Below are 17,695 nucleotides of genomic sequence, written 5' to 3'. Positions count from 1 at the left end.
GGGGGAGGGGGGGAGGACACACGCTCTCCCTGTCCTGTCTGCAGCAGTGGATCAATGGCGATAGAGGGCGGCAATGGCCTGCCACGAATGACCTGTGCAACAGGCATGGCTCCGTGGCTGAACGTCCACCCTGGAACCAGGAGGTCACGGTTCGATTCCCGGACAGGGCTCCATCCCTGGTGGGAGGCGTGCAGGAAACAGTGGATCCATGATCCTCTCTCATCATTGGTGTTTCTCTCTCTCCCTCCCCCTCCCTCTTTCTGAAATCAATAAATACATATACACACACGGAGTGGCCAGATGATGATGGTCTCTGAACACATAATAATCTGGCCACTCAGTGTATATCCTATATAATAACAAGCTAATATGCAAATTGTCCCCTCAACCAGGAGCTGGACCAGCAGGCAGGCCGGCCATCCACCCTGTCCCCTACCCCTGGCCAGGCTGGCCAGACGCACCCATACCTGAATTCATGCACCGGGCCTGCATTCAGAGATCATCATAATGTGGCCACTCAGTGTGTGTGTGTGTGTGTGAGTGTGTGTGAGTGTGTGTGAGTGTGTGTGTGTGTGAGTGTGTGTGTGTGTGAGTGTGTGTGTGTGAGTGTGTGAGTGTGTGTGAGTGTGTGTGTGTGTGTGAGTGTGTGTGTGTGTGAGTGTGTGTGTGTGAGTGTGTGTGAGTGTGTGTGTGTGTGTGTGAGTGTGTGTGTGTGTGTGTGAGTGTGTGTGAGTGTGTGTGAGTGTGTGTGAGTGTGTGTGTGTGAGTGTGTGTGAGTGTGTGTGAGTGTGTGTGAGTGTGTGTGTGTGTGTGAGTGTGTGTGTGTGTGTGTGTGTATGTTTTTATTTTATTTTTAAGAGAATTGTTTCAGATACTTGGAAAACCCACGGAATGGACAGTGTGGGCTTTTGAATGCGGAGCAGCCGCCTGCTGGACTGGGCAGCCTCTGTCATGAGGCCGGGCCACCCTCCCAGCTCTGCGTGGAGCCCCCTGCACTACAGGCGCCGGTGAGATGACTGAGCCAACGCTGCCGACGGGCGGTGACGTGAGCACTTCGAATGCCGGGCAGTCACCGCTGCCCGCCCTGTCATCCTCACATCCGCTCAGGCCCATCTCCCTGAAATGGGAAACGGAGACCCAGAGCCCGCAGGCAGCTTGTTCACGGTCACACAGGGAAGCGGAGGCCAAGCCCGCGCGCAGAGCCACGCCTCCGCCTCCTCCCGGGTCTCTATGCGGCCACAGAGAGTCCTCCCACTCCACCAAGACCTGCTCTCGTTGTCCCCGTTTTCTGGACGTTTCTTTTTGGGCCGGAAACCCGTTGTCTGCCCAGCCTCTTCAGGTGGATCCTGCCGTGGGCCTCCTCTCTCTGCCGTGTCCGGTGTGCTGGAGTCACCTACCCCATCCCTGCCGGTTCTTGTAGTTCCCGGTTCTGGCATTTCCACCGGAGCACTTTCTGTCTGCGTGGTGGTTTCCGGTGAAATTCCCCATCCTGTCATCCATCTCCCTGCAGCAATGGCCGCGGGCATTTTACAGCTGGCGTCTGTGCCTGCGACATCGGGGTAACGTGCGGGTCTGCTTCTGCCGTCTGTTTTCGCCCTTTGGCCGTGTGGTTCCGGCCTTGGCCTGGTACATGCGTGGTACATGTGTGGTACATGCGTGGCAGGTGCGGACACGGTGTAGGGCAAACGCGCAGAGGCCCTGGCTGCGGCGGTCCTCGTTCCGGGAGGAAGCTGTTTCCGCCTGGTGGGCAGGGAGGGCAGGGGCACGTGCCCTGGGTCCCCTTGGTGGGCAGGGTGATGGGGCCGGCTCCTCAGTCCCCTGGGATGGCCGGGCATTTCGGGGTTGTGCCCACCGATGGGGCACAGCCTTCTCGGAGCCTGGCTTCTGTGCCCGCTGTAACCTCCAGTTCCTTATCTCCCTGCCGCCCTGGGCGGAGAGGCCAACAGCTCCGTCTGGTCCCGGAGCCTCGCGGCGGCTGTTTTTGGCTCGGCCCTCGGGCTCGGGGTCCAAGCACCTTACGCCCTGGCAGACGCCTCCAGAGAAAAACGAGGTGCAGCACGCCGAGTTCCTCCCCGTCTCTCCGCGCGGGGGGGTGCTCCGGTCCTGGGTGTCGGCTGGCCTAGCTGGCCGTCCTGACCGCGGCCTTTACCTGCGGTGTCCGACTCCCCGCCTGGTGACCCCGCCCAAGACCGGCCTCCGCTTCTTCCTCCGGAAGCGGGCCCCGATTTCCCCGCGCTGAGCTGAGAAGGGCTGGTTTCCGTCCGACCCGGTCCGGCAGGGGGAGCACCGAGCGGCCTGGCCCGTCACAGGTGCCCCTGAATGTGGGGTTTCCTCACCGAACCCCTAGCGGTTTCTGTCTTTCCGTTCTGAGTGACAACGAACACCCCGCCCCACCCTTTCTGCCCCCTTGATTGAGGGAGGTGGAGGCTGAGCTCAGAAAGAGGGAGCTATTTTGCCAAGGACGCACAGCGAGAGGGGGGTGGGAGCTGAGGGGAGAGCCGGCCCCGGACTCCAGAAGGAGGAGCTGCGGTGGCCGGTGTCTGGTGTCTGGTGTCTGGCCCTCCCCGGGAAGGAGCAGGCGGGACGTGGGCTGAGAGGGAACTGGGAAAAGCAGGGGCAGGCAGAGCTGGGGACGGGGGAGAGGGGAGGGGAGACAGCCAGGGCGGGGCCTGCAGGGAAACTGAGAGGCCGTGACCTCCGGGATGTCCCGTCCCTCATCCGGACAATGGAGGCTAATCGCCGTCCCTGCCTCCGAGGCGGCCGAGCAGAGCGGGCTTCAGCTCAGCGTCTGTTACCAGGAAGGACAGACGCCGCTCACAAGGCTTTCCCTCTGCCAGCCATTGTTCTGGGTCACCCCGCCTGGGCTCAGGACAATCGCCGTCCGGAGTTGGGTTGTATCTCCACCTTCCAGAGGCGGCCTCCGAGGCCCCGGGCAGCCAGAGAGCTGCCAGGAGCCGGAGCGCCAGCCCAGGCGGGGCCCAGCGAGGCGTGTCCCCTGGGGCTCCTGCCTGCCCTGAGCCTGGCCGCTGAGGGGCGGGAGAGGGACGGGAACCATCCCCACGTGCAGACGGGGTTTGTGTGTGGCCCTGCTGAGCCCCACCCGCTGAGTCACCCCGAGCCCCACTGAGTCACCCCCGAGCGGGTCTCTGTGCTCCTGCCGCTCAGACCCGGATGGACGGACGGGCTCTACCTCCGTCCTCCCGGCTTGGGAAGGACCAGCCGCAGCTGCAGCCACACGGGACCCTCCGGAAAACAGCATCGGAGAGAAGCCACAGCGTCACAGAGAAGCCACCGGGGGGAGGGAGCCGGGAGAGGGGGCAGTTCACAGGGGTCACTCCCTGTTCCCCAGGGACCAGCTCCAGACGGAGCACCAAGGGCCCTGGAGATACAGCGGTGGCAACTGCAGGGAGAGAAGGCCCAGCGGGGGCGCCGTGGAGCCGGGCCTTTGCCGGTGATGGAGAGAGCAGAGAGAATGGGGTGAACCGGGCGGCGGTGCAGGTGATGGGGGCGCCTGGCACAGCCAAGACGAGGAAGGCGCCCTGCAGAGCGGCTGCGGAGGGCGGGGGCAGGTCACGAACGTCTGCAGCAATGGGCACGTGGGGGTGAAGGCAACGGGGAGCCACAGAGAGTCCGTGAGCAGCAGAGGTGATGGCACGAAGGCTGGACCGGCAGGGGTGCACAGACACCCCTGGAGTGGGAGCTCGTCTCCTTTGGGGGCCGCAGTGTCCCCACACCTGCCGGCAGCCTGGGAGGGCCTGTCTCGGGGTGCAAATCCTTCCCTCACGCACGCCTCCCGCTGGCTCCTGCGGGAGGAGCTGCAGAAAGAAAGGTCCCTGCAGCTCACCCCCCAGGTGTCCCATCCATTCCCGCTCTCGGCTGCACCCCGACTGCTCTTCATCGGGGTCCCTGTTCAGCATCATGTTTGCAGCAAGAAGTCCCGCGGTCTGGGCCAGGCGCCGGGAGGAGCGCCCCTCGGAGACACGATGAGCGGGGATCGGGGTCCTATGGCACGGAGCCGGGGCCTGCTCATGCTCGGAGCCGCACACAGGAATTTAAATCCTCCGACCGCCTCTGGGAGGCCCGAGGGCGCCGCACTCAGACGCCGGCAGCACCCGGAGCGTGAAATGCGGAGGAATCCGGGGAGGCCCGTGCTGGCGCGCCCAGGCCGACAGCTGCCCCGGGGGGACAGGAAGGGGGGATGGCCCCGGTGTGGGGGTGCAGAAACCATGACAACCATAGACCCCCCTCAGCCGCCTCCCACCTCCGTCGTTGGCAGGCACAGGAGGCTCGGTGCTTTCGATTCGCTGCACACGGTGGACTCGCCCAGCGCGGGGTCCCTGGTCTGTGCTGCAACCCATCCCGTGTGCCGGCGTCGGCCGGGACCTGTGGCTGGTCCTGGAGGGCGCTGGGTGGAGGGGGAGCCGGCACACACCTGGAGCTCATGCTGCGGCTGCGCCTGAGTGACCACGTCCCCGGTCCCTGACCCGGGAGTCCCGTCTCCTGCCAACGCCCAGAACCACTGCCCATCAGGCTTCTCAAGGGAGAAAAACGTGAATCCAGGCGGAACCCCTTTTCTGTCGTGTGTCCCCGGACAGAAGGAAGTCACATCGATACAAGGTCCTCGCTGATGGAGTGACCTTCCTGTTCCACCGGGTGAGCCTCCCGTCCCCGGAGCTTCCCCCGCCCCCCTCCCACTTCCCAGAATTCATAGGGGACTCCGACCTGTCCTGTGACCTGGGCAGGAGGGAAACCTGATTTGATTTTAACAGAGCCATTAGCGCTGGTTAGTAAACACAGAACATATTAACCCAGTGCTTTGGGGGCGGGCCTCGGGGAGAACAGAAAACAGAGGGAGGTGAGAGTGTCTCGACATTTGCGTTTTTATGGCTGGAGGGCGATCGGCAAGAACTCTCTGGAATTCGGCCAAATGGAGGGCAAGGCGGCCGGACGGGGCGCTCCCCGCCACAGAGGGCACAGACGGTGTCTGTCTGCTTCAGTTCGGCATCCCTGGCGCTGTGCCCACAGCCCGGCCCCTCCCAGGGGCTGCTTCCTGGGCACACGGACAGGTGGGCGACCGGGCGGTGCTGGCGGAAGAGCGGCCGCCTGTGCTGTGGGGAGGAGGCGGGCAGGCAGGCAGGAGCCCCGTGAGCGCTCCTCCTGGGAAACTTCCAGGCGCTCTCTGGCCCGGAACCAGGCGAACCTGCTCTCCGGCTGTTCCTTTTCCAGCGGAATGAGGTTCCGCTCATGGAAGACGTACCGACGCCTTCTGGGCCCCGCGGAGAGAGAGGCTCCTGGCCCGCAGCCACGGGTCCCAGGTCAGGGAGAGGGGGGAGGGCGGGGCCGCAGGGAGGCACAGGGCCGGGCATCTCGGTGTCACAGAGGGACGCAGGAGGGCCTTTGGCCCTGGGGGAAACCCAGGCTCGGGAGGAGATGGACCTGCCGAGGTGGCCAAGGCATCTCCAGTGGCACCAAGACTAGAACCTGGGATCTTAACTCCCAAAGCCCATCCACCTCACCCCCAGCACGCCCCGCCTGGGGGCAGACAGGCACGGATACCAACAGAGGGGGCAGGAGCAGGAGGTGTACAGCTGGGAGCATGCAAAAACAGTTATTCTTGCATCATCATCATCATTATTATTATTATCATTATTGTTCTCCTGTTACCCACACGAACTGTGAGCCTCCGTGTGCACTGAAGGCGGAGAGCCCGGTGCTCCCAGCACAGGGCGGAGGCTCCCGCTGGGCTGTGCACAGTGGAAGGTGGGGGCCTGGGTCCGAGCCGGGCCTCAGGGTCCTCATGTGGGAAATGGGACGATTCCAGCAACATCTCACACCAGCCCTGCCCGGGGGCCGGCCCCACCCTCTGCCCTCGGAGCCTGTGTTGGGAGGGTGCTCCACCCTGCCCCGCCTGACCCCTGCGCGCCCCCACTGAGCTGAGCGGCGTGGACGCCTGTGACACACTTCCCGTGGCTTCTGCAAAAACAACAAACTAAAAATACTGCAAACCGCACCGCGCATCTGCGCCGCCACCCAGGAGGCAGCGAGCAGGGGTGCGCCTGCCGCTGGCTCCCCCGGGGCCGGGCAGGATGTGGGGCCCCCAGCGCAGGAGGGGGGGCCCTCCCGCCCTCCCAGTCCGGTTCCCAGGCAGCCTGGAGCCCCGAGAGCCCTCCCCGGGACGCTGAAACGCCTGCCGGCTCGTTCTCGAACCCGGGGGTGCGGGAGGCTCTGTGTGGGTCCTGACCGGGACACCAGGACGGACGGGGTTGTTTTTCTCAAATGTCACACCTCCCGCCTCCCACCTCCCTTCTGCAGGGGCTCTGCCTCCTAAGCTGCATGGTCTGCAGGAGCATCAGCAGGGGCTGGCGGCCGCAGCTGTACCTGCTCTCAGCCCGCTGTGCGGATGGGCAAACCGAGGCCTGGGGAAGGGCAGGGGCCAGCGCAGTCCACACCGCGTGGCCTGGCAAAGCCAGACCTGCTCGCCACGTTTCTGGGGGACAGCTGCCATTCGGCAGCGGGTTTCCCTGCTCTGGAACCCTCCCGGAGAAGCCAGCCACCGAGGCCGAGCTTTTCCGGGCGAGGCAGAGCTGGGGACCCCGAGCCCCGCTGTGGGGCTCCCCCCTCACCAGACCCCTTCTTCCCACAGCCCCCGCGGGCGGCCCCGGAACGCCACGCCCACTCCGAGCCTCCCGCCCACGAGGGCCCCCCGAAGTCTGCAGAGACCAGCAGGCCGTTCATTCACATCCACCCGCCACCCGCCACGGGGCCCGCTCCCCCTCGAAGGCTTCTCAGAAACGGCTTCTAAGAAATTTCCCAGAGAGAAAAGCGGGTCTCAAGACGGGCCCGCGGCCCTCCCGGTGACGGTGACGGGCGAGGGGCCGTGGGCGGCAGGGACAGCGACACATGGCCCCCCCCCCCCCCCCCCCCCCCCCCCCGGCGCTGGACCCCGCCTCCACCGCCCGTCCTGCTCCCCTTCCTACCTCCCCCGCTTTCTCAACCACAAAGAGCCGCCCTCCTCGGACCAGCCTGGAGCTGCCGCCCACACCCCGTCATGGCGGCTGGGCGCCATTCTCACCGGTCCGGCCCGGTCCCAGGTGACTCTGAGCGCAGCCAGAGGGCCCTGGTCACCAGGACTTTCTAAGGATCCAGTGGACCCCATTCCCCGAGCACAGCCCGGCCGCGTGGCTCAAACAGGACTTCCCAGGGCCCGAGAGCCACTGCGGGGGAGGCGCAGGGAGACACCCACAAACACCACGTCACGGGGCCCACACGTGGGCGGGGGGGAGACAGGGGGACGGTCGTTTCCACACAGTTTCAGGCAGACACAGCGAGGCAATTGGCTCTGGAGCCGGAGAGAGCTGGGTTCAAATCCCAGCTCCGCCACTTACCAGCTGTGTGACCTCGGGGGCGTTCCTTAACCTCTCTGAGCCTCAGCTTCTGCATCTGAAAAACAGAAGGAAAAAATAAAAAGCTCAGAGGTACCGCAGGGAGAAGGCGGGCAGGCCTCACGGGGGAGAGCAGCCTGCAGCGTGCATGGCTCAGGCTCACAGACACCCTCGCCCTCGCCCTCCGCCCTCCGCCCTCCGCCCTCCGCCGGGAGGCGACAGCAGGCACCTGCACCTGGGAGCCCAGGGACCGAGCGCCGGGTTCGAGTGCCGCGCCGTTCATGACAGCGCTGGAGCACGAGGCCTCTCGGACCACTTCCTGCCCTGGGTGGGCGGGAGGGGTGTGTTTTAACCCCGAGGCCCCTCCCGCCCCGGGCCCGGCTCACCCCGCTGCAGCTCAGCTTCCTGCCGGCCTGAGGAGGCCACCCGGGGTCAGGCCCCAGGGGACCGTGTGTCGGGGCGGGGCCTGTGCGGGGCGCGGGGAGGCGCCCAGAGAACGTGTATGCGGACAAGAGGCCCTTCCACAGCCTCTGGGGGCCTCCGCACGCGCAGCCAGAAGCCATCGGCCCTTTAGCCAAGGCTCCTAACCGGATGCTGGTGCCACACCGCGGACCAAGGCCAAGTCCCTCTCTCCTCGAAGCTCACACGTCCCGTCACACAGAGCAGTGATGTTCCGCAGGGCAGCGGGCGGCAGGGAGCCAGCCGGGCGAGGACAGCCGGGCGAGGACAGCCGGGCGAGGACAGCCGGGCGAGGACAGCCGGGCCGGGCGCGGGCCAGGGCACGGGGGCGGGGAACCACGGGCCCGGCGGCAGGAGCGGGCACTCAGCTGCCGGCAGCCACAGGAGCCTGAACGCCGCCGAGTCACTGGATCGCGTTACGGGGTGAGGTCAGCGAGGTGACACCAGGACAGAGCGTGCCACCCAATAGGTGGGCAGAGGGCGAGGCTGCTCTCCAGGCCCCCTCTAGCCACATCCCCCGGGGCTGGCTCGGCCCCTAGGGAAGCAGCTGCACCCCTGTGGGCAGGGGAGCTCCCCGGCCGACGCCCCCTTTCGGTGCCAGAGGATACGCCTCCGGAGAAACCCATGGGTGGCCCCCAGAACACAGCTCTGCCCCCACATGCTTCTCGGGGCCTCCGGGGAAGGGGCCCGTCAGCTGTGGGCGAGCAGCGACGTCACGGCCCTGCACCCCGTCTCCCGTCCACGCACCCTGGGCTGCGGGGAGCGTGGGGGCACCTGCCGTGACAGGGGCTTTCGGAGGGGCGCCCAGCCGTCCTGGGTGCTGACACGTCCTCACTGGGCAGCGGGAGACGGATGCTGAGAGCGTTTGGGGCCTCCGTCTCCTCCTCCAGAAAGGAGGGGCACGAGCGTGGGTGAGAAGGTGGCTCCCACCCCGGCCGTGTTGCTCAGTGGGTAGAGCGTCGGCCTACCCGGTTCATTCCAGTCCAGGACAGCCCCAGAGAGGAGGGCCCCAAAGCCCCAGCCTGACCCGGGCCGTGATTTCTCTGTTTCCCTGGGAGCTGTCCCCTCCCTCGTGGGGACTTTCGCCAGGTCCCCAAGGTCCGAGCCTCCGTGTGCTAACCTGTCCAGAGCGGCACCGAATCAGGACCAACGGCTGCCTCCTGGGATGTTTCGTCTGCAGCACACAGCCGTGGACGGAACGTTCCGTCAGCTGTGACTTTTATATATATATATATATATATATATATATATATATAACAGGTTCATAACAGTGTTTAGGTAGTTGTTTGTCCATGTTCCCAATGCTTATACTTGGACCAGAAGGCCTAATGTTAGAAACTATGAGAAAACATCAGTAATTCTGGGAAAATAACAGTAAATAGATGAGAACTCGCATAGAACATGTATAAAACACTTCTCCAAGTCTGTTGTTAGTTTATAAAAGGTATCTACGATCCAGGAAATCCTTAATTAGAGTTCAGATCACATGAAACAGTGTATAAATCCTATATTGTTTACTTAAAGGAGCCTAGAATGGTAAATGTATAATGTATATATAATTGACTTTTTACAGAGAGGAAGAGAGAGGGATAGAGAGTTAGAAACATCAATGAGAGAGAGAATCATCGATCAGCTGCCTCCTGCACACCGCCTACTGGGGATGTGCCCGCAACCAAGGTACACGCCCTTGACCAGAATTGAAGCCGGGACCTTTCAGTCCACAAGCAGACGCTCTAGCCACTGAGCCAAACAGGTTTCGGCCAGCTGTAACTTTTAAAAATCAGAAAAATCTCACACACACACACACACACACACACAAAAAAAAATAATCTGGACTCTGGCTTCGCTTCTCAAAGGAAGGGAAGGTCCAGCAACCCTGGGCTCGCATTCCCCATCGGTGGAGGCTGCTCAGCAGTCACTTCCTTCGGTCAGAAGCTCGCCAGCTGTCCAGTGTGCCCCAGGCCCCACCGCTCCCTATGACCTCACCCAGACTGCCTTATCCACTGGCATCTCCCGGTGGGACCCTGCCCAGGGTGCTCTAAAGATCTCCTCTGGCTATGACATGCCACTGGGTGCTGTCCTGCCCCCCACCCCCCGGGGTAGACAGCAGAGGGCCCCAGCCTGAGGCTGAGCCTCCAGGGCTGCTCCGGCCGCCCCGCGGAGGGGAGAGGCCTGCCTCTGCCAGGGCCCCGAGCCCCGGTCAGCGAAAGCGAAGAGCCTCCGCGGTGCCCCCCGCAGGCCGAGCTCGGAGGCTGAGGCCTCTGTAATCACCCGCCGTGTAACAAAGCCCCGTTTAGAAACCTTAGGGAGGCCCTGCCCGGAGCACGCTCTCCTGGGCAATTTCCTGACGCTAGAATTTCAGGTTTGGCCAATGCATCGTCTGACATTGACCCTCCTCCAGCGAGGCCGACACCCGCCGTGCAAGTTCCCGCTGTCTGCCCGGCTCTGCGGGAGCCGAAAATAGAAGCAGGGCGGCTGCACCCCTCCCTGGAGCCACGCTGGCGGCCTCCCAGGCCGCGGCAGCCAGCCGGTCAGGCAGAGAGGCGGTGACAGCGCAGACGGCAGGGCCCTGCCTCCGGACAGACACCCCCACTGAGCCCTACTGCATGCCCAGAAAGGACCTCACTAACTCCCACGTTTCACCCCGATGTACTGGGGGGGGGGGGTGCTCCAGGCTCGGAAAGACGAGGGCCCCTCGTGGAGGGCGCAGCAGCCAGAGGTGCTAGAGCAGGCCTGGACCCCAGGGGTGTGCGGCTCCACATCTGGGTTTGCAAAGGAGACCTGAGCCTGCTGGGCAGCTGGGAGGGAGTGGGAGGGGGCGGGGGAGGGGGCAGAGGAAGGCGAGCAGGAGTGAACCCTGGGTGGGCGAGGGGCCAGGCTGAGGCTGGGGGACACACGGAGGTCTGGGGCCTCACTAGAAATCAGAGAAATGCAAAAAAAGAAGAGGAAAAAAATAAAAATAAAAAGGAGCCGAAACCGGTTTGGCTCAGTGGACAGAGCGTCGGCCTGTGGACTGAAAGGTCCCAGGTTCGATTCCGGTCAAGGGCATGCACCTTGGATGCGGGCACATCCCCAGTAGGAGGTGTGCTGGAGGCAGCTGATGGATGATTCTAACTCTCATCGAGGTTTCTAAATCTCTATCCCTCTCTCTTCCTCTTTATAGAAAAATCAATAAAATATGTTAATAAAAGAGAGAGAGGGAGAGAGAGAGAGAGAGAGAGAGAGAGAGAGAGAGAGAGAGAGAGAGAGGGAAAGAATACGCACACAGGGTGAGACATCGCTCGACACCCTTCAGCCTGGCACAACGTCCCAGGCCCCATGACGCCGGGTGTCGCGGGTTCTGCAGACCGGCCAGCTCACTGGCCACCTCGGCCAGGCCCGCGTTTCGCACACACCCCACGAGGCACGCTGGCCAGCGGCCCCCTGTGCCCGGTGCTCTGTCTCCCCGCCCTGCTGCTCGCCCAGCTTCCAGGGAAATGGAAGGGAGATATCCGGGCGCTTGGAGCGTCTTCTGAGGCCTCGATAGGAAGTGTCGGAAATAAAACAGAACCAGGTTCTGTGTGTAGCTGTTCGGGCGTGACACGGGGAGGTCTCGCTCGGCACCCCCCGGAGCCCAGGTCCCGTCGGTAAACTGGAGCCAGCCCTCGCCCTGGCCCAGGGGGAGCTCGGCAAGCCCGGGCCCCCGTTCGCTCAGGAGCGAGACCGTTACGGCTGCTGGCGGTCCCCTCACTCTCCTGGAGGAACCACCTACTCTGGTCCGGGATGTGACTGCAATGCACTCTCCTCCTCCTCCTCGTCCTCGTCCTCCTCCTCCTCGTCCTCGTCCTCCTCCTCCTCGTCCTCCTCGTCCTCCTCCTCCTCCTCCTCTACCTCTTCCTCCTCCTCCTCCTCCTCCACCTCTTCCTCCTCCTCCTCCTCTACCTCCTCCTCCTCTTCCTCTACCTCCTCCTCCTTCTCCTTCTCCTCTACCTCCTTCTCCTCCTCCTCCTTTACCTCCTCTTCCTCCTCCTCCTCCTCCTTTACCTCCTCTACCTCCTCCTCCTCCTCCTCCTCCTCGTGGGCGTCCTCCTCCTCGTCCTCCTCCTCCTCCTCCTCCTCCTCCTCCTCCTCCTCCTCCCAGGGAGAGGCCTCCCGCTCTGTCCCCGGCCCGCTGGGGGGTGCTGGGAGGGGAGCTGGACAGAGAGGCCAGGGCGAACACTCAGAGGACAGTCGGCTGTGCTTAGACATCCGTCGGCCCGTCTCCAAGCTGCTTTCTGGCTTAACAGAGCTGGTTTCTGGCCAACTGAGCTGAGTTCGCGCCTAATTCCAAGCAGACGGCTCTGAGTCCTGCCCCCACCCAGCCCCGGGCTCCCCGCCTGCTGCAGGGGCCCAGCGAGCAGCGGGGGCCTCCTGAGGGGGGGTATGAGCGGGGGGTGGGCTAAAGGGAAGCTGCAAGGCCTCCTGGGGGCCGGTGGGAGGTGGCTCAGTCCCTCACACACCACAGAGGCCCAGATGGGAGGTCCATGTGGCATTCCACTCGCCAGAATCCAGGCAGCCCAGGCCCGCCCTGAGGCACGCCTCCGCCACAGCCCATGTCACGTCCAAACAGCCACACGCACGCCGCTGGGCCTCCACGTCAAGAGACGGCCGGCCCCGTGGTTCAGCTCGTGGCCTCGAAGCCACGGTGACCAAGTCTGAGTCCCGCACTGCCCAATCGTTGCTGGCCCCTCCCCCCAATAAGTCTCCCCCTTCTCCCCCCCTCCCCCTCCTCTGTAAGGGCCATGACCTCCTCTCCTCTCTGTGCCTCCCCCCTCCTCTTTTTTTTTTATTTTTTTATTTATTATATTGATCTTTTATAGAGAGGAAGGGAGAGAGAGAGTTAGAAACATCGATGAGAGAGAATCATCGATCAGCTGCCTCCCACACACTCCCCACTGGGACATGCCCGCAACCAAGGTACATGCCCTTGACGGGAATCGAACCTGGGACCTTTCAGTCCGCAGGCCGACGCTCCATCCACTGAGCCACATGGTTCCGGCGCTCTTTGGCACCAAAACCAGCACGGCCCTCAAAGCGACGTGTGCAGAGGGTTGGAAGCGTATGTAAAGCTTCTGGAAGTGTCGTGTCAGAGGCACAGGGGACCCCCTGAGGCGGGGACCCCTCTCCCCGGCGTCGCTCATGACCCTCAACACACACTTGTTTTGGGGGTATTTTTGTTGGTCTGTTTGTTTTTAGTCCTTACCAAGGATTTCCCATTGATTTTCAGTGAGAGTGGGAGGGAGGGAGAGAGAGAAACATCGAAGGGAGAGAGACTCAGGGATCGGCTGCCTGCCACACACATCCCGACAGCGGGTAGGGACCGAACCTGCAACCCAGGGACATGCCCTGGACCAGGAAGAGAACCCACAGGCCTCCAGCGAGCAGGTGGGCGCCTAACCACTGGGCACGCCAGCCGGGCTGTTTGTTCCTACCGAGGACTGAATGATTTCTTCCCAGCCCGTTTCCCAGAGGAAAGCCCGAAGCACAGAGAGGGGGAGACCGCGGCCCCGGGCCCCCCCTCCCAGCCTAGGAGTGGCCGAGCCGGGACCCAGGCCTGGGCAGCATCCTCCAGGCCAGAGCTGGCACCAGCAGGCACCACCCACCCCTGTGCCAAGCCGATGACACGCCCCCACGTTACAGACGGGACCGCCCGCCCGGCTCTGGGGTCTCCTGACACCACACCCTCGCCCAAGGCCTGGGCTCCGGCAGACTGTCCTCATCCCAGGGGCTCCGGGAGGACGGAAAGCGCTGACGAAGGGCAGGGACAGCTCCCCAAGTCCACGTGGAGGCCTCCTTCAAGGGCCCAACTGATGTAAGGTGACCAGACGTCCCGAGTTTGGCGGGACAGTCCCGGTTTTTAACAATTTGCCCCGCGTCCCGCAGCAGCGTTCCTTTTTTTAAAAAATCGAAACTGTCCCGCCAAAAGCGGGATGTCTGGTCACCTTAGACCAGTGTTTCCCAAACTTTCGGCATGTGGGTACCCCTTCTATAATTTTCGTAACGCTGAGCGCCCCTCGTACTCATGAGAAAGCAGTAGAATTAGGCGCAGCTAAGCACGGTGCAGTGCATATCCCCACCAAACTCCGGTGCAACGGGTACCCCCACCAAACTCTTCCCGTACCCCTGGGGGTACGCGTACCACACTTTGGGAAACACTGCTTATGTGGGGAGCTGCCCTGAAAACAGGGGACTTTTTCCTTGGAGCTGCCCTGAAAGCAGGGGTCTCTTGGTGGACACAGCTCTGGTAGGACGAAAGTCATGGCTCTCATGAGAATGTGCTGTCAGCTCGTTTAGCAGCTTGTTAACGTAAAAATACTACTGACCTTTGTAAAGAACAACATATACTGTTTAACCTGCTGCTTGCCTATAGATTAGGAAACAATTCTCTGCTTACGTGCAGAAACAAAGATGTGGTGCTGGGTAAACACTTATAAAGGTCAGCAGATATTTATCTGCTGACCTGTACCTTGTACCTCCCCGCTTTTGCTGTATAAAAACGAGCTAAGAAATAAACTCGGGACTGCAGACTTCAGTCTCAGTCCTCCCGAGCCCATCTTTTCTTGTCTTTCTTTTTTCTCATCCTCACCCCCTCAATCAGGTACTGTTCGTTGCCGGCAGGTTCCGGCATGCTTAGACTAATGTGCAGAGTCTTCAACCAGCTCACACCTTCCTTTACACCCGGACAGCACGGCCCCCGCATGGGCTCCTGAGGTACCAACCACATGCAGAGAAACAGAGAGCGCTCTGGGACTTCCAGGAAGCCTGCGATTGCAGGGCCGGGGTGCAGCAGGCAGCCCAGCACGTTTCCGGGGCTTGCAACACCCGCAGGATGTGAGCGAGGCCGCCCGCCCAGGAGGAAGCACAGGCAGCCGGCAGCGGAGAGGAGGGGTGAGTGCACCCAGGCTCGGGGCAGAGCGGGCAGGGCGAGGGGGAGTGAATGAGGAAGCGGGGACAGAGCCCACGCTGGCTGGCGGCGCAGGGCAAGGGGAGGGCTGGGCTCAGTTCTCGGAACACGTCAGCGGAACCATCGGCAGCCCCGGGGCCCGGAGAGAAAGCCGAGGACGGGAGAGGGGAGACCCGCTCAAGTGCACCCGAGTCCTGGCTCCTGGACCCCGATCAGGCCAATGCCAGGCCCTGGACAACCACCCACACACTGTCCCCTCCTGGCCAAGGGCTGCTGTCAGCGAGAGGGAGGCTGTTTCAAGCCGGTGGGCTGGGACCCTGCCTGTCCTTCTCCAGACCCCAAGCCAAAGGGGGGTGAGGGCTTGGGGAGGAAGCCCCGGATTAGGAACGGAAGCACCCCGCTTCCCCCCTCCTCTCCTCCGAATGCTGTGTGATCCCGCACAAAGGACTTAGTCTCTCTGGGCAACACTGTCAGCGGGGGAAGGGGTGGAGCGGAGGAGCGTGACCCTCCCCGATTCCCTCCAGCTCAGAGTCCCATGTGACGCATGTCCGCCGGGCACTGGGTCACGAACCGAGGCCCCGGTGTCCGGGTGCCGGATTCGAATCCCGACGGTGCCCGGAAATGGTGCCCCTGGAGGAGGGGGTTGGGTTTACTGCCTGGGGACCCCAGAGAGCCCACCCCGCCCGAGCCCAGCCCGGGGTGCTGGCAGGGAAGCGGCAGGGCCTTGCCCAGGTCACGAGGCTCAGAGGCTCCCTGAGTCACCCCCACGTCCTGGCTGCCCACCCCGTGCCAGGGGTGGAGCCGGGCCCTGAACTCCATGGGAACAGGATCACACCGGAAAACACTAACAACGTCCGCTGCCAGGCTCTAGACTGGCAGCTCCCCAGGCAGAGCCTCCAGGGGCACTGCGCGGTGGCCGGGAGCTGAGATCCTAAGAGCAGCACAGGACATGCTGGTGGAGAGCAGGACGGGCACTAGGGCTCAGACAGCCGTCCCCGGAAAGGAGCCTGTAAGCTCGTACTGGGGGCACCGTGCAGGCCGAGGGCACGTGGGCGGCCGGGCGCCCCCAGGGAGCACTGGGCGGCCAGGCAGCAAAGGCTTCTGGGGCAAGCCATCTCGTGTGGGGGGTCCTCATCCTGACAGGACAAGGCAGCCAGCACACAGGTGGAGTACAGGCTGCCATGGCCAAGGGGACCCAGCCTCTGCCCGTGGGATTAAGCGTGTCCCATGCGATTGAGCATGCCCCCGGGAATGCAGCATGACTCGTGGAATGTAGCATGTCCTATGAAATTGAGCGTGTCCTGTGGAATTGAGCATAGCGCATGGAAATAAGCGTGTCCTCTGGAATTGAGCGTGTCCCATGGAATGTAGCATGTCTTGTGGAATGTAACATGTCCTACGGAACTACGCGTGTCCCATGATGTAGCATGTCCTGCAGGAATCTGATGGGTGAATGCCAGGCACCGTGCTGAGCACCAGGGACGGGCAGGGAGGGTGCGAGCCTCTGAGTGCCAGGCAGCCGCCCGACAACACTGCCTGGGGGAACACTGCCGCTGCACAGCTGGACACAGCCGGGCCGCCACCAGCCCGGTCCCCTCAGACAGCCCTGGCCAAGCGAAGTCAGAGTGAGTCCGCTTTGCCCGCCCCGTGTCCCTCGTATGTTTCAGATTCACCAGGGAAGGGAACCAGGCACCCCACCTCCACCCCGAAAAGGGCAGAACCCCAGCCCGGAGTGTCAGCCTCTCTCTCTCTCTCCCTTCTCTCTCTCTTCACCCGGGAAGTTCTCCGCACCCCTCCAGGATCTGTGAGGAATAAGCCTTGGTTTGTGTGTGTGTGTGTTGGGGGCGGGGGGGTGATTTCTGAGGTGCAGCTACAATCTCAGTAAGAACCACAGGGCTGGTCCGGCCCCCACGCGGACCCCGGCGGGGAACGTCGGAGCGGGGAGGCTGTGTCCATCATCAGGCCGGGCCAGGCCCCGGTGAGTGGCGGGCCCCCAGCAGGACGCTGCAGGTAAAACACCCACCGTCGGGGCTGTTCCTGTCTAGCAGGGTCCTTGCATCCCTACGTATATTAATAGGCTAATCCTATGAGGCTGGTGCTTGTGTCCATTTCGCAGATGAAGACAGCTTAGGCGGCTCGCCCAGGAGGGACTTGAACTTGGGCCATCTGCCTTCCGAGTCCAGGCTTGTAAAATGACTCTTAAAATTACTCTGGGTTCGCAGATGAGGGACTCGGGGGTGGGAGGTGGGGAGGGGGGACCTTGGCGAGGCCCAGGTCACGGCTAGCCCGGTTCCTCCTGCTATGGAATGTGACTCTGGCCCCGCCACAGGTGACGTAACCCTGAAAGGCGGACGCAGCTGGACGCCCTTGGGGAGCCAAGGTCGCTGCTCAAAACCAGCTGTCCACCCGCCAGGCACGACCAGATAAGAACCAGCGCCTTGAAGATGACTCAGTCTCTACGTTTGGCTTCCAGAGGCACCTGGGAAATCTCCAGCCCCTGGCCGCCCCCCGTGCCCGGGACACTGGCACTGCCAAGGCCTCTGGGTCCGGCCGCCCGAGAACCGTGACCTCCCCCCGACCCTGAAGGCCAGCGACTTCCCACACGGTGCCCACTGAGTCAGGGGCCCTGAGCTTTCCTCTTGGGTTGTCAAGTAAAGAAATGACTGCAGCCAACAGCAATAGCCATCAGTGCAAATAAACCAAAACCATACTTTTTTTTTTTTTTCTTGGTCACATAGGCAAAAATAGAATACGTCTTTACGTGTGGCAGAATTTTTTAAATTCCTTTTTATAAAATTTTAGATTAGTTAATTAACTAGTTGTATGTGGGGGGGGGGGCAGAATTTTAGTCATTAGTCTACGTGTGCCATGAGATGTAAAAGGTTGAAATCCACTGCGGCAGGCAGACACATTCCCTGATCTAGCAGCGGGG

At 62.6% G+C, this 17,695-nt stretch overlaps 1 protein-coding gene across 1 annotated transcript in view; it reads right to left on the bottom strand.

Annotated features, from left to right (window-relative positions):
* Positions 1-17,695, bottom strand: part of ST3GAL1 (ST3 beta-galactoside alpha-2,3-sialyltransferase 1) — a 48,041-nt gene that overhangs the window by 13,232 nt on the left and 17,114 nt on the right. The window contains exon 3 of the mRNA XM_036437527.2: positions 7,386-7,440. The gene's annotated coding sequence lies outside the window, so the exon portion shown is untranslated. The remainder of the gene's footprint in view (positions 1-7,385; positions 7,441-17,695) is intronic.

The sequence above is a fragment of the Pipistrellus kuhlii genome, unplaced genomic scaffold (assembly GCF_014108245.1).
Source record: "Pipistrellus kuhlii isolate mPipKuh1 unplaced genomic scaffold, mPipKuh1.p scaffold_m20_p_14, whole genome shotgun sequence".
Lineage (NCBI taxonomy): Eukaryota > Metazoa > Chordata > Mammalia > Chiroptera > Vespertilionidae > Pipistrellus > Pipistrellus kuhlii.
This window is presented reverse-complemented; position numbering and strand designations above follow the sequence as displayed.